The sequence below is a fragment of the Prunus mume genome, linkage group LG1 (genome assembly GCF_029339155.1).
Source record: "Prunus mume cultivar Tortuosa linkage group LG1, ASM2933915v1, whole genome shotgun sequence".
NCBI lineage: Eukaryota > Viridiplantae > Streptophyta > Magnoliopsida > Rosales > Rosaceae > Prunus > Prunus mume.
In genome coordinates, this window is record NC_142698.1 from 30,466,183 (window position 1) to 30,478,116 (window position 11,934).

An 11,934-nucleotide genomic window follows, 5' to 3' on the forward strand; every position below is an offset into this window, starting at 1 on the left:
TTATAAGTTTCATCTTTATTTATCATTTTCTTTTATAAGTTTCATCTTTATTTATCATCTCAGAATGTTTTTTCCTCGTCTCAATTTCCTTTGATTTCCTTCACTGATATGTTGATTGTTTTTCAGCTTATGTATGTGGTGAAAGGGAAGGACTTATACTAGAGGACTCATCTTGCCTGGATGAGATGGAAAAGGAGATCACTAAATTTGATTTCAAAATGCAAGAGAAGAATTTGGTGGAAGAGAAACTGAATGAACTAAAAGCACAAAATCGACAGAGTAAGTTATTACAGCCATGATGAAGGATTTTGGCATTGAAAGGTTTTTTCGAGCATCCATCCAACTGTGCCCTATAAAACCACAAGCGCGATTCTCAGTTTCAAACTTATTTTTCTCCAAATTTTATCAATAAGCAAAAGAAGAAGAAGTTATTTCTGCAGTTCTCTAGCTCACCTATTCATGCATTGAATTGAGATAAAATGAGTGCCAAAATAATTTTTTTTCCATTGTGAAATTGTTCGTCTCTTTTTCTCTAGGGCTTTTCACTAATATCCTTACAGAATTTTCTCATTATTATTTCTTATATTCTTTCAGGGCTAAATTGTAAGGATGGCCAAACACGTACGTATTCACAAAGGCAATAGGAGAAATACTTTTAAGACACTCAAAAGAAAATATATCCGTCATCATCATATGTCCGACTGTAGTCACCAATACTTACAAAGAGCCATTTCCAGGTTGGGTCCAAGGTTTTAGGTAAGAAGCTTGCAAGCTATCTAAAATTTGACTAGATTTTACTCAGAAAACATGCATGACTCAGTTTGTTGGTAAACAATTTATACTTCAAGATCATATATGCCAAAAATTGGAAAAAATAAACATTCAAAGATCAAGTAACGGGACAAAACTTTTCTACGGTTATAAATGAAAAATCACGATTTAACGGTAAATTTAACTTCGATTTTGATGATTTTTTACATCTACACTCCTTGACCCTATATGAATACAATGACTGAATTTGATCTTTAATTTAAAATATTTACACTAGCGGATACCACAAAATCTTATGTTATATTTAATGAAAGTATAAATAAACTCTTAATTGTTAGTGAATATATTGTTTTGATGGCATACGCATTCAACCAAACTAGTTTCAACGATCCAACCGTCAAAGTTGTTTGTTTATACTTCGAGATCATATACGCCAAAAATTGGAAAAAATAAACATTAAGAGATCAAGTAATGGGACAAAACTTTTCGACGGTTATAAATGAAAAATCATGATTTAACGGTTATTTTAACTCCGATTTTGATGATTTTTTACAGCTGCACTCCTTGACTCTATATGAATACACTGAATTAATTTGATCATCAATTGAAAATATATATTTTCTAACAAAAACCCAATCCAAACTACAATAATATATTTTTCTAACAAAAATCCGATCCGATCTAAAATAATAAATTTAAAGCTACTTAATAAATATATATACCGTTTAATTTCTTAAGTGTTATGCATACAAAATAAAAATACAAAAATAAATTGGATTAGGCGACGAAATGTTTGGATTATGTCATGCAAAGATTTTAAAAAATAAATTTTTTTTATAAAGACTTTGCGCGACAAAGTTTATTGTTTCGTCTTGTTTCGTCGCGCAAAGTCACTTTGAGTGACGATGTATTGTCATCTCGCAAGACTTTGAGCTACAAAGTTTTGAGTTTCGTCGCGCAAAGTGACTTTGAGCGACAAATAGTTTTTTGTCGCGCAAGGGTTTGTTTTTCTACTAGTGTTGTAGCAATGGTGGCAAATGCAAATAAATCGTCTCTAGTATTGTTTACCATGTGGGAAGCTCTTTGAGAAATCCTATCAATTTCCTAAATATTCACAGTTTTGTCTTCCGATACTTCACAAAAAATCCATGGATTGACAAGGATGGAAAGCCTGTCAAGGTTGGCAAGGGTAAAATATTCAAGACTACGGCTACTTTTCGCATGTATATGCAAATTCGCTTCATGCTACCTTTGGAGGTTCGTAATTTCCACCAATAACACACTATTACATTTTAGGCTTTGCGCGACGAAGGCAAGTTCATCGATGCAAAGTTAACTAGTCGCACATAATTCATGCGGACAGAAGGTCGTCGCGCATATTCATCGCACAAGATCGTGAAGAAAGACTTTGCCACGACCAATATATTTCCTTCATCGCGCAAAAAGTGCGGCGTAGCACCTTCGTTCGACGTTTCCGGCGACACAAATGTCGACTCACCAAATGCGCAAAGGGCAGTTTCGTTGCACCAAAATTGCGCAACGGACAATTTAATCGCCCCAAAACTGCACACGGACAGTTTCATCGTGCGAATCGTGTCCCGGACATTTAGCGCGATGACAAGTCCTTCATCGCGCAATTACTATTTGCGCAACGAAAGTCGTCGTCGTGCATACACATTTGGTGCGACAAAGCATGATTAAATTAAGTGTAATTAAAAATTATTTTTAATGGTTTTTTTAAAAGTGATTTTGCGTGACGAGATACATTTCGTTGCAAAATTAATATATATTATATAATTTTAATAAATTTTTTTAATTTTGTAAAAAAATAAATTTGGTTTTTTTTTAATTAAAATGAAATTGCAATAAAAAGATTAATCGTAAAGAAAACATTTATTATATAAAAGAATATATATATATATAAGAGAAATATTTTAAAAATAATTATGAAAATGAAAAACTAATCAAATAATGTTCCAAAATCTACATGACCGTCTGCCACATGCGGCTCGAAGGTGTGGGCATCTCTGAGGGCCGTTTGCAGTGGGGATGCTCGGGGTGGGCGAGCTCGGAGGTCGGCGCGCAAAATTTGGTATTGGAATGCGGATTGCGAGGCTGCAGAATCACCGACCGATGCTCAAGCTCGGCAACCCGTGATGTCAAAATAGTCACTGACAGTTTACTGCGGCGATGACGCGGTTGAGGTTCCCTCATCGGGCATTCCTCATCCCCCTACAATATGTTCGGCCTCCTCCCGAAGTCTGATCCATCGTCTTCGTCAAAATCTGAAATTCAGCATCCTATGAAGGATCCACAGACTCGATCGGAATCTCGGGAGGAAGTTGGGAGGCGAACTCCTAAAGAACCAACTTGGTCCTCTCCACCATCGTCGTCTGTTTAACATTACATAAAATATAAATAAAAACATGCATATAAATTGAATGCATAATATAAGAATTAAAATTAAATAATACTTACATGAAGGGACTCAGCCAACTTTCCCAGGTCGAACATAAAGCGTCACCAAAGACGTCGATCTCTGTGAATTTCGACCCCCCTGTATTGAACAAGAGAAGAAAAATATTAGTATGAACAAAATAAATTAATAATAATGAAAAAAAAAATAAACATTAATAAGAAATATGTAATAATTAAACAAATATTATTTAAAAAATACCACATAATCGGGTGCCTGAAAATAAGCACAGAGCCACGCCCAACTATCCTTCCCCTCCTCAAGCTCCTTCGGGCAACCCTCATGAAGAGCACCTCGCGGATCATCAAATGCCTGAAAATGGTGGTGCAAGTCGCTCTTCCACTGCTTGTACCTCTCGTGAAGAGTCGTTGACGTCATGCGACTCCTCGTCGAGTCCTCTAAGTTGTAGTTTGTCTGCAATAAATTAGTTACATACATTAAGTAATAGAAGTATATAAAGTTTGAAAGAAAAATAATTAAAAGGTAGGATACATACCGACAACTGGCCGCGAACCTCCATCTTGATCTCGTTAGGCATGACCTTTCAAAACTTCCATTGCATCGGGCAATGGGTTCGAACGACATGGCCAATTTCGTGGCCCAAGGAGCTATGCAACTTCACCGTTGGTGCAGCCGATGGCGCTCATCGTATCCGATCTGATCTGTTGGTCACCGGGTGACCTTCACCGTCTTTAGCTGCCGACACGGCCCTCGGGTGTTCTTCTTGGCTACAAAGAGATATGACATTAATGTTAAATAAATAACAAATTTAACTATAAAATTCCCAATTAAATTTTTTTTTAAAGAACTACAGATTGAAGGATATTTATACATTGTGACCCTAACACCACCGATGAATCGATGATGCAGCGCACAGGATCCCCGAGACCAACTAGCACGTGGTCTGGTCTATCAATCTTTGAGGCGATGGCGGTGATGCATTGGTGAGAGCTCGAACTCGATTTTAAAAATGTTATACAATTGCATTTCTTGACCGAATATGAATACAATGACTGAATTTGATCTTCAATTTAAGATATTTACAGTAGGGGACATCACATAATCTTATGTTATATTTAAGAAAAATATAAATAAACTCTTCATTGTTGGTAAATATTGTGTTTTGATGACATATGCATTCTATGCAACTAGTTTCAGTAATCCATCCGTCAAATTTGTTTATTTATACTTCGAGATCATAGACCCCAAAAATCGGAAAAAAAAAAACATTCAGAGATAAAGTAGCACGGGACAAAACTTTTCGACGGTTATAAATGAAAAGTCATGATTTAACGGTTATTTTGACTCCGATTTTGATGATTTTTTACAGCTACACTCCTTGACCCTACATGAATACAATGAACTAATTCGATCATCAATTTCAAATATATACATGTGTATATATCAAATATATATATATGTTTGTGCGACGATACAGCCTTTTTCATCGCGCAAAATATCATGGCGCGACGGATTTGTTTGTCGCGCAAAATTTTAAGTTTACATAGAGTAATTCTGCGTCGCGCAAAATATGTGCGACGATGCCTTCTTCGTCGCACAAGGTTTTGGCGCCATGTCAGATTGTTTATGATTTTCATTTTTTAAAAGTGTTTTGTCAAAATAATTTTAAAAATTATTATTAATCCATATTTGGATATATTGATTTACCAATGGTTTATAACTAAATGTATTTTAATAATGTTTCATTTCTCCACATATATAATGTTTGGATATAACAACTACATATATTCAAACATTTGCATTACACAAAATATGTCCACTAACATAATAAAATTACAAAAAAAATCATTATTCATCATCTGAACTATTATAACTTTCGTTATCGTCGCTATCATCACTTTCTGTCTCCCAATCCTCCTTCTCCTCCTCCTTTATAACTACATCATCGTCGTTGCTCGGGCCCACTGCAACATCGTATCGCGGAAGATCACCGAGGTCAATTGTAATTGATTGAATCGGTATTTCGATTGAAGATACTCCTTGTATTTGAAACAGTTCTTGTATAAAATTTGTATCTCGAAGTGTTTCCGCATCATTTTCCATTGAAGATTCTAAACGTTGGTCAGCCACATTGTCGACGTCGTTGTCAGTTGGGTCTAGTTCTAGTATAGCATACACGTTCCTATGATCCATCTTCTGAACAACGTTCCAACCGCTCCCGGCTTTAGGGTCATCTAGATACATAATTTGTGTTGCCATATTTGCCAAAATATAAGGGTCGTCATCATACCAAGTTCTGTTAATGTTCACAGATAGTAAGCCATGATCAATTTTAACACTTCTCGGCCTATTTGGGTTGGTGTCAAACCATCGACACTTAAACATGATCACTTGGTATCGATCTTTGTAAAGCAATTGCACGACAGTTGTGAGTTTGCCATAGAAATCAATGTCCGTAAAGCAATTACACAACTTGTCATCTCGTGCAACCCACAAAACTTTGACACCGTTAACATTACAACCCAAGAACAATTCAGCACGAATCGGGCCGAACACCAAGTTATATAACTCATCACTGTAAGTGGGGGAATTCGATGATTTCAACTTATTCACCTAATGTTATACAACACCATTCACATGTTAGTCTGACAAAATTAAATACTACAATTTATATTTCTCAAATAAAAAATACTTATAACTTACAGAATCCAAAAACCATTGTGGAAACAATTCACGATGTTCTGGGCAACCAAATGTGTTCTCGCTTCATCATCTCTCTATGGTCATATACGTATGCCATGATCTCATCACAATTTTTCAGTACGAACCAATGCGCTACCTCCATGTCATTTCTAGAAAACGACTCTCCTTGTCCAGGATCTCCAAAGGTCGTGCGCTTTGGGCAAAAACGAAAGTTTTCATTTTCATACCTCCGTCATTATTGCGCTGAGGACGATTGAAAGCCGTCTTCACATCTTTTAAATACATTCCACATAAAGTAAGTGACTCATATTTAACCCAAGCCTCTATAATTGATCCTTCGGGCTTCGCCTGTTGGGTACTTTTTCAGCTCTCCGAGAAGCTTGCCAAAATAAAACAATATGATACAAATTAGCAAGCATGTGATAATGATGCATACACAAACGATAAGGATTATATACCTTTCTATTGGACCAGCGATAGTTGATAGGACCAGCAAGCAATACCTCTTCTGGCAAGTAAACCATCACGTGCATCATACTTGTGAAGAAAGCTGGAGGAAATATCATCTCAAACTTGCATAGGACTTGGACAATGTCATAGCGCAACTTAAACATGTCCGTCTTTCGCAATGTTTTTGCCGTCAGTTGGGAAAAAAATCTGGACAACCATATGATTGGCTTCACTACATGTTTAGGCAATAGGTGTCGAATACCTACAGGAAGTAGGCATTGCATAAACTCATGGCAGTCATGGCTCTTAAGTCTAGTAAATTTACCCCCGTCAACATTCACGCAACGTGCGATATTAGAAGCATACCCATCGGGAAACTTTACAGACGATACAAACTTTAGAAACTTTTTCTTGCCGTTCGGTTTCATAGAAAAGAATGCAAGATCCCTTCTAGCTTTATCACTGTCCCTATTCATCCATAAACCCCTTTGTATGCCCATTCTTTCCAAATCAAGACGAGCTTTGATCATGTCCTTTGTCTTGCCCTCGATATCTAGAATTGTGCCCACCAATGTGTTGAATACATTTTTCTCAACATGCATCACATCTAGATTGTGCCTCAATTTGAGTTTCGACCAATATGGGAGCTCAAAAAACATAGGCTTATGCGTCCAATTCATATGTGTAGAAGGTCTTATCCGACTAACTATTTTCCCGAAAAGAGCAAAATCCAAACGTGGTCTGAGGCGAGAGTGTAGAAGGTCTGATCTAATTCATATGTGCGAGAGCTTTTCCGTTCTCACGGCCATTGTGGAGCTAATGCACGGAAAAATAAAGTATCGTATGTCGAACCTGTGTTTCGATTACGTTTTGGGGGTTTTCAAGAGAATGCTTCCGACGGACAATTGTTTGCCGAAAGACCATAAACACGCGCAGAGGGTGTTGAATGGTCTGGGATTGGGTTATGAAAAAATTCATGCTTGCAAAAACAATTGCATGTTATTCTACAAAGAGCATGAATCGTTGGATACATGTCCTATATGCAATGAGTCGAGGTTCAAGATGACATCTCAGAATAGGACGACTAAGATCCCACAAAAAGTCATGCATTATCTACCCATGAAACCTAGGTTGCAGCGATTTTATATGTTGACGCATACTGCCACAGACATGAGATGGCATAAGGAAAAATGGGTAGACGATGATGTGATGCGGCATCCTGTAGATGGGTAGGCGTGGAAAGAGTTCGATTAAACGTTCCCCGAGTTTGCTCCTGATCCTCGAAATGTTAGATTGGGACTTGCCACCGACGGATTCAATCCGTGTGGGGTTCTAAACCAACACCACAGCACTTGGCCGATTCTCGTATTCCCATATAATTTGCCGCCTTGGAAATACATGAAAAAAGAATACATGATGATGACTGTTTTGATAACTGAGGATCCTGGTTGGTCAATCGATGTTTACTTAAGGCCGTTGGTTGATGAGCTGAAGGATTTATGGACAAATCAATTGGGAAGATGTTCATTTTGCGGGCAGCAGTTATGTGGACTGTGAATGATTTCCCAGCATATGCAATGGTTTCTAGGTGGAGCACAAAGGGTTATATGACATGTCCTGTATGCAAGGAAGATGTAACTTCTGGTTGGCACGCTGGAAAAGTTTGTTACCTTGGTCATCGGATATGGTTGCCATGAGACCACGAGTGGAGGGAAAAAGATAAAGAGTTCGACGGGAACACAGAGCGTCGCCTCAGACCAAGAGAATGGTCCGGTGATGAGATATTGGACCAACTTAACCGGTTGGATTTTGCTCTGTTTGGGAAGATAGTTAGTCAGATCAGACCTTCTATACATATGAACTGGACGCACAAGCCTATGTTTTTTGAGCTCCCATATTGGTCGAAACTCAAATTGAGGCACAATCTAGATGTGATGCATGTTGAGAAAAATGTATTCGACACATTGGTGGGCACGATTCTAGATATCGAGGGCAAGATAAAGGACACGATCAAAGCTCATCTTGATTTGGAAAGAATGGGCATACGAAGGGGTTTATGGATGAATAGGGACAGTGATAAAGCTAGAAGGGATCTTGCATTCTTTTCTATGAAACCGAATGACAAGAAAGAGTTTCTAAAGTTTGTATCATCTGTAAAATTTCCCGATGGGTATGCTTATAATATTGCACGTTGCGTTAATGTTGACGGGGGTAAATTTACTAGACTTAAGAGCCATGACTGCCATGTGTTTATGCAATGCCTACTTCCTGTGGGTATTCGACACCTATTGCTGGAAGATGTAGTGAAGCTAATCATTTTGCTGTCCAGATTTTTTTCCCAACTAATGACAAAAACATTGCGAAAGACGGACATGTTTCAGTTGCGCCATGACATTGTCCAAGTCCTATGCAAGTTTGAGATGATATTTCCTCCAGCTTTCTTCACAAGTATGATGCACGTGATGGTTCATTTGCCAGAAGAGGCATTGCTTGCTGGTCCTGTCAACTATTGCTGGATGTATCCGATAGAAAGGTATATAATCCTTATCGTTTGTGTATGCATCATTATCACATGCTTGCTAACTTGTATGATATAGTTTTATTTTGGCAGGCTTCTCGGAGAGCTGAAAGAAAGTGTATGCAATGTATGGCCCAAGGATCAATTGTAGAGGCTTGGGTTCAATATGAGTCGCTTACTTTCTGCATAATGTATTTAAAAGATGTGGAGACGGTTTTCAATCGTCCTCAGAGCAATCACGATGGAGGTATGAGAAATGAAAAACTTTCTGTTCTTGCTCAAAGCGGACGACCCTTTGGAGATCCTGGATGAGGAGAGTCGTTTTCTAGAAATGACATGGAGGTAGCGCATTGGTTCGTACTGAACAATTGTGACGAGATCATGGCATACTTATATGAGCATGAATAGATGATGAAGTGAGAACATCCATCACATTTGGTTGCCCAGAAACACCGTGAATTGTTTCCACAATGGTTTTTGGATTCTGTAAGTTATAAGTGTTTTTTATTTGAGAAATATGAATTGTAGTATTTAATTTTGTCAAACTAACATGTGAATGGTTTTGTATAATATTAGGTGAATAAGTTGAAATCATTGAATTGTTCTCGGTATTCATAACTTGTCAGACTTACAGTAATGAGTTATATAACTTGGCGTTGGCCGATTCGCTGAATTGTTTTGGGTTGTAATGTTAACGGCGTCAAATTTTTGGGGGTTGCACGAGATGACAAGTTGTATACGCAAAATAACGGTGTCCATGTCCCTGGGTGGAGGCGAAAGTACGGACATTGATTTCTATGGCAAACTCACAACTGTCATGCAATTGCTTTACAAAGATCGATACCAAGTGATCATGTTTAAGTGTCTATGGTTTGACACCAACCCAAATAGGCAGGAAGTGTTAAAATCGATCATGGCTTACTATCTGTGAACATGAACAGAACTTGGTATGATGACAACCCTTATATTTTGGCAAACATGGCAACACAAATTGTGTATCTAGATGACCCTAAAGCCGGGAGCGATTGGGCGTTGTTGAGAAGATGGATCATAGGAACGTGAATGCTATACCAGAACTAGACCCAACTGACAACGACGTTGACAATGTGGCTGACCAACATTTAGAATCTTCAATGGAAAATGATGCGGAAACACTTCGAGATACAAATGTTATACAAGAACCGTTTCAAATACAAGGAGGGTCTTCAATTGAAATACCGATTCAGTCAATTACAATTGACCTCGGTGATCTTCCGCGATACGATGTTGCAGTGGGCCCGAGCAATGACAATGATGTAGTTATAGAGGAGGCGGTGGAGGAGGAGGAGGAGGAAAGGGATTGGAAGACCGAAAGTGATGATAGCGACGATAACGAAAGTTATTATAGTTCAGATGATGAATGATGAATGATGAATTTTGTTGTAATTTTATTATGTTAGTGGACATATTTTGTGTAATGCAAATGTTTGAATATATATAGTTGTTATATCCAAACATTATATATGTGGAGAAATGAAATATTATTAAAATAAATGTAGTTATAAACCATTGGTAAATCAATATATCCAAATCATTTTAATAATAAAGTTTAAATTTATTTTGACAAAACACTTTTAAAAAAAGAAAATCACAAACAAGAAAGAGAATTGGGGAGATATAGAAATATGCAAGACCCAGTTAACCAATTTCACGGAAGAAAGTAAAGGAGCAATAATAAATTTCTTGTTATATTAAGAGGTTTGTTATTGATCATTTACTATTTAGTAATTTATTTATTTACTATGTAGTAAAATATATATAACTATATATTTATAAACTGAATTATTGATCATTATTTAATTATTATAAATATGTTATTATTCATAGAAGAGAAAAAATGAATAAAAAGAAAATAAGATAGACCAAAAAACTTTCTTTGATTTGAACTCACAAAATCAACAATCCTTCAATTCTAAAATCAAAAGAGAATAGAATAAATCGTACTTTCATACAATTAATTATATATAATGATCAATAATTCAGTTTAATTATATATAAATGAAAATAACCTTGCGCGACGAAGAAAACATCGTCCGCGCGAATGCGCGACAAAGAAGATACGCGTCGCGCACACTTCAAATTTTGCGGGACAAATGTTTCCGTCGCTCAATTACATTTTTGCGCGACGAAACAAGATCTCCCGTCAGCGCAAACATATATACATATATATTTTTGATATATACACACGTATATATTTGAAGATTGACGATCGAAGTAGTTCATTGTATTCATACAGAGGTCAAAGAGTGTAGGCTGTAAAAAATCATCAAAATCGGAGTCAAAATAACCATTAAATCATGAGTTTCGTTTACAATAACCGTAAGTAAAAGTTTTGTCCCGTTACTTGATCTCTGAATGTTTTTTCTTTTCCAATTTTCAACGTATACGATCTCGAAGTATAAACAAACAAGTTTGATGGCTGGACTACTGAAACTAGTTGGGTAGAATGCGTATGCCATCAAAACACAATATTCACCAGTAATGAAGAATTTATTTATACTTTCCTTCAATATAACATAAGATTATGTGATGTCCCGTACTGTAAATATCTGAAATTGAAAATCGAATTCAGTCTCTGTATTCATATAGGGTCAAGAAATACAGCTGTAAAAAAATTTCAAAATCGGGGTTAAAATCACCGTTGAATCGTGACTTTTTGTTTAGAACCGTCGAAAATTTTTGTCCCGCTACTCAATCTCTGAATGTTCATTTATTTCGATTTTCGACGTATACGATCTCGAACTATAAAAAAACAAGATTGCCGGTTGGATCATTGAAACTAGTTTAGGAGTTAGGGTTTAGGGTTTAGGGTATAGGTTTTAGGGTTTAGGGTATAAAGGTATAGGTTTTAGGGTTTAGGGTATCAGGGTATGGGTTTGTGACAAAACTACTATATATTTGCGCAAACATTGGTCCTTTCATCATGCATTCTCCCTCATAACAAAGGCACACACAAAAACACTTAGTAAAATGTGGTGGCAAATCAGAGAGTTTCGCGAAGAAAGGACCAATGTTT

The 11,934-nt window shown here is 36.9% G+C and overlaps 1 pseudogene; it reads left to right on the forward strand.

Annotated features, from left to right (window-relative positions):
• The first annotated feature begins 7,570 nt into the window (after positions 1 to 7,570).
• Positions 7,571 to 9,030, forward strand: LOC148921577 (uncharacterized; annotated as a pseudogene).
• The last annotated feature ends 2,904 nt before the right edge of the window (positions 9,031 to 11,934 follow it).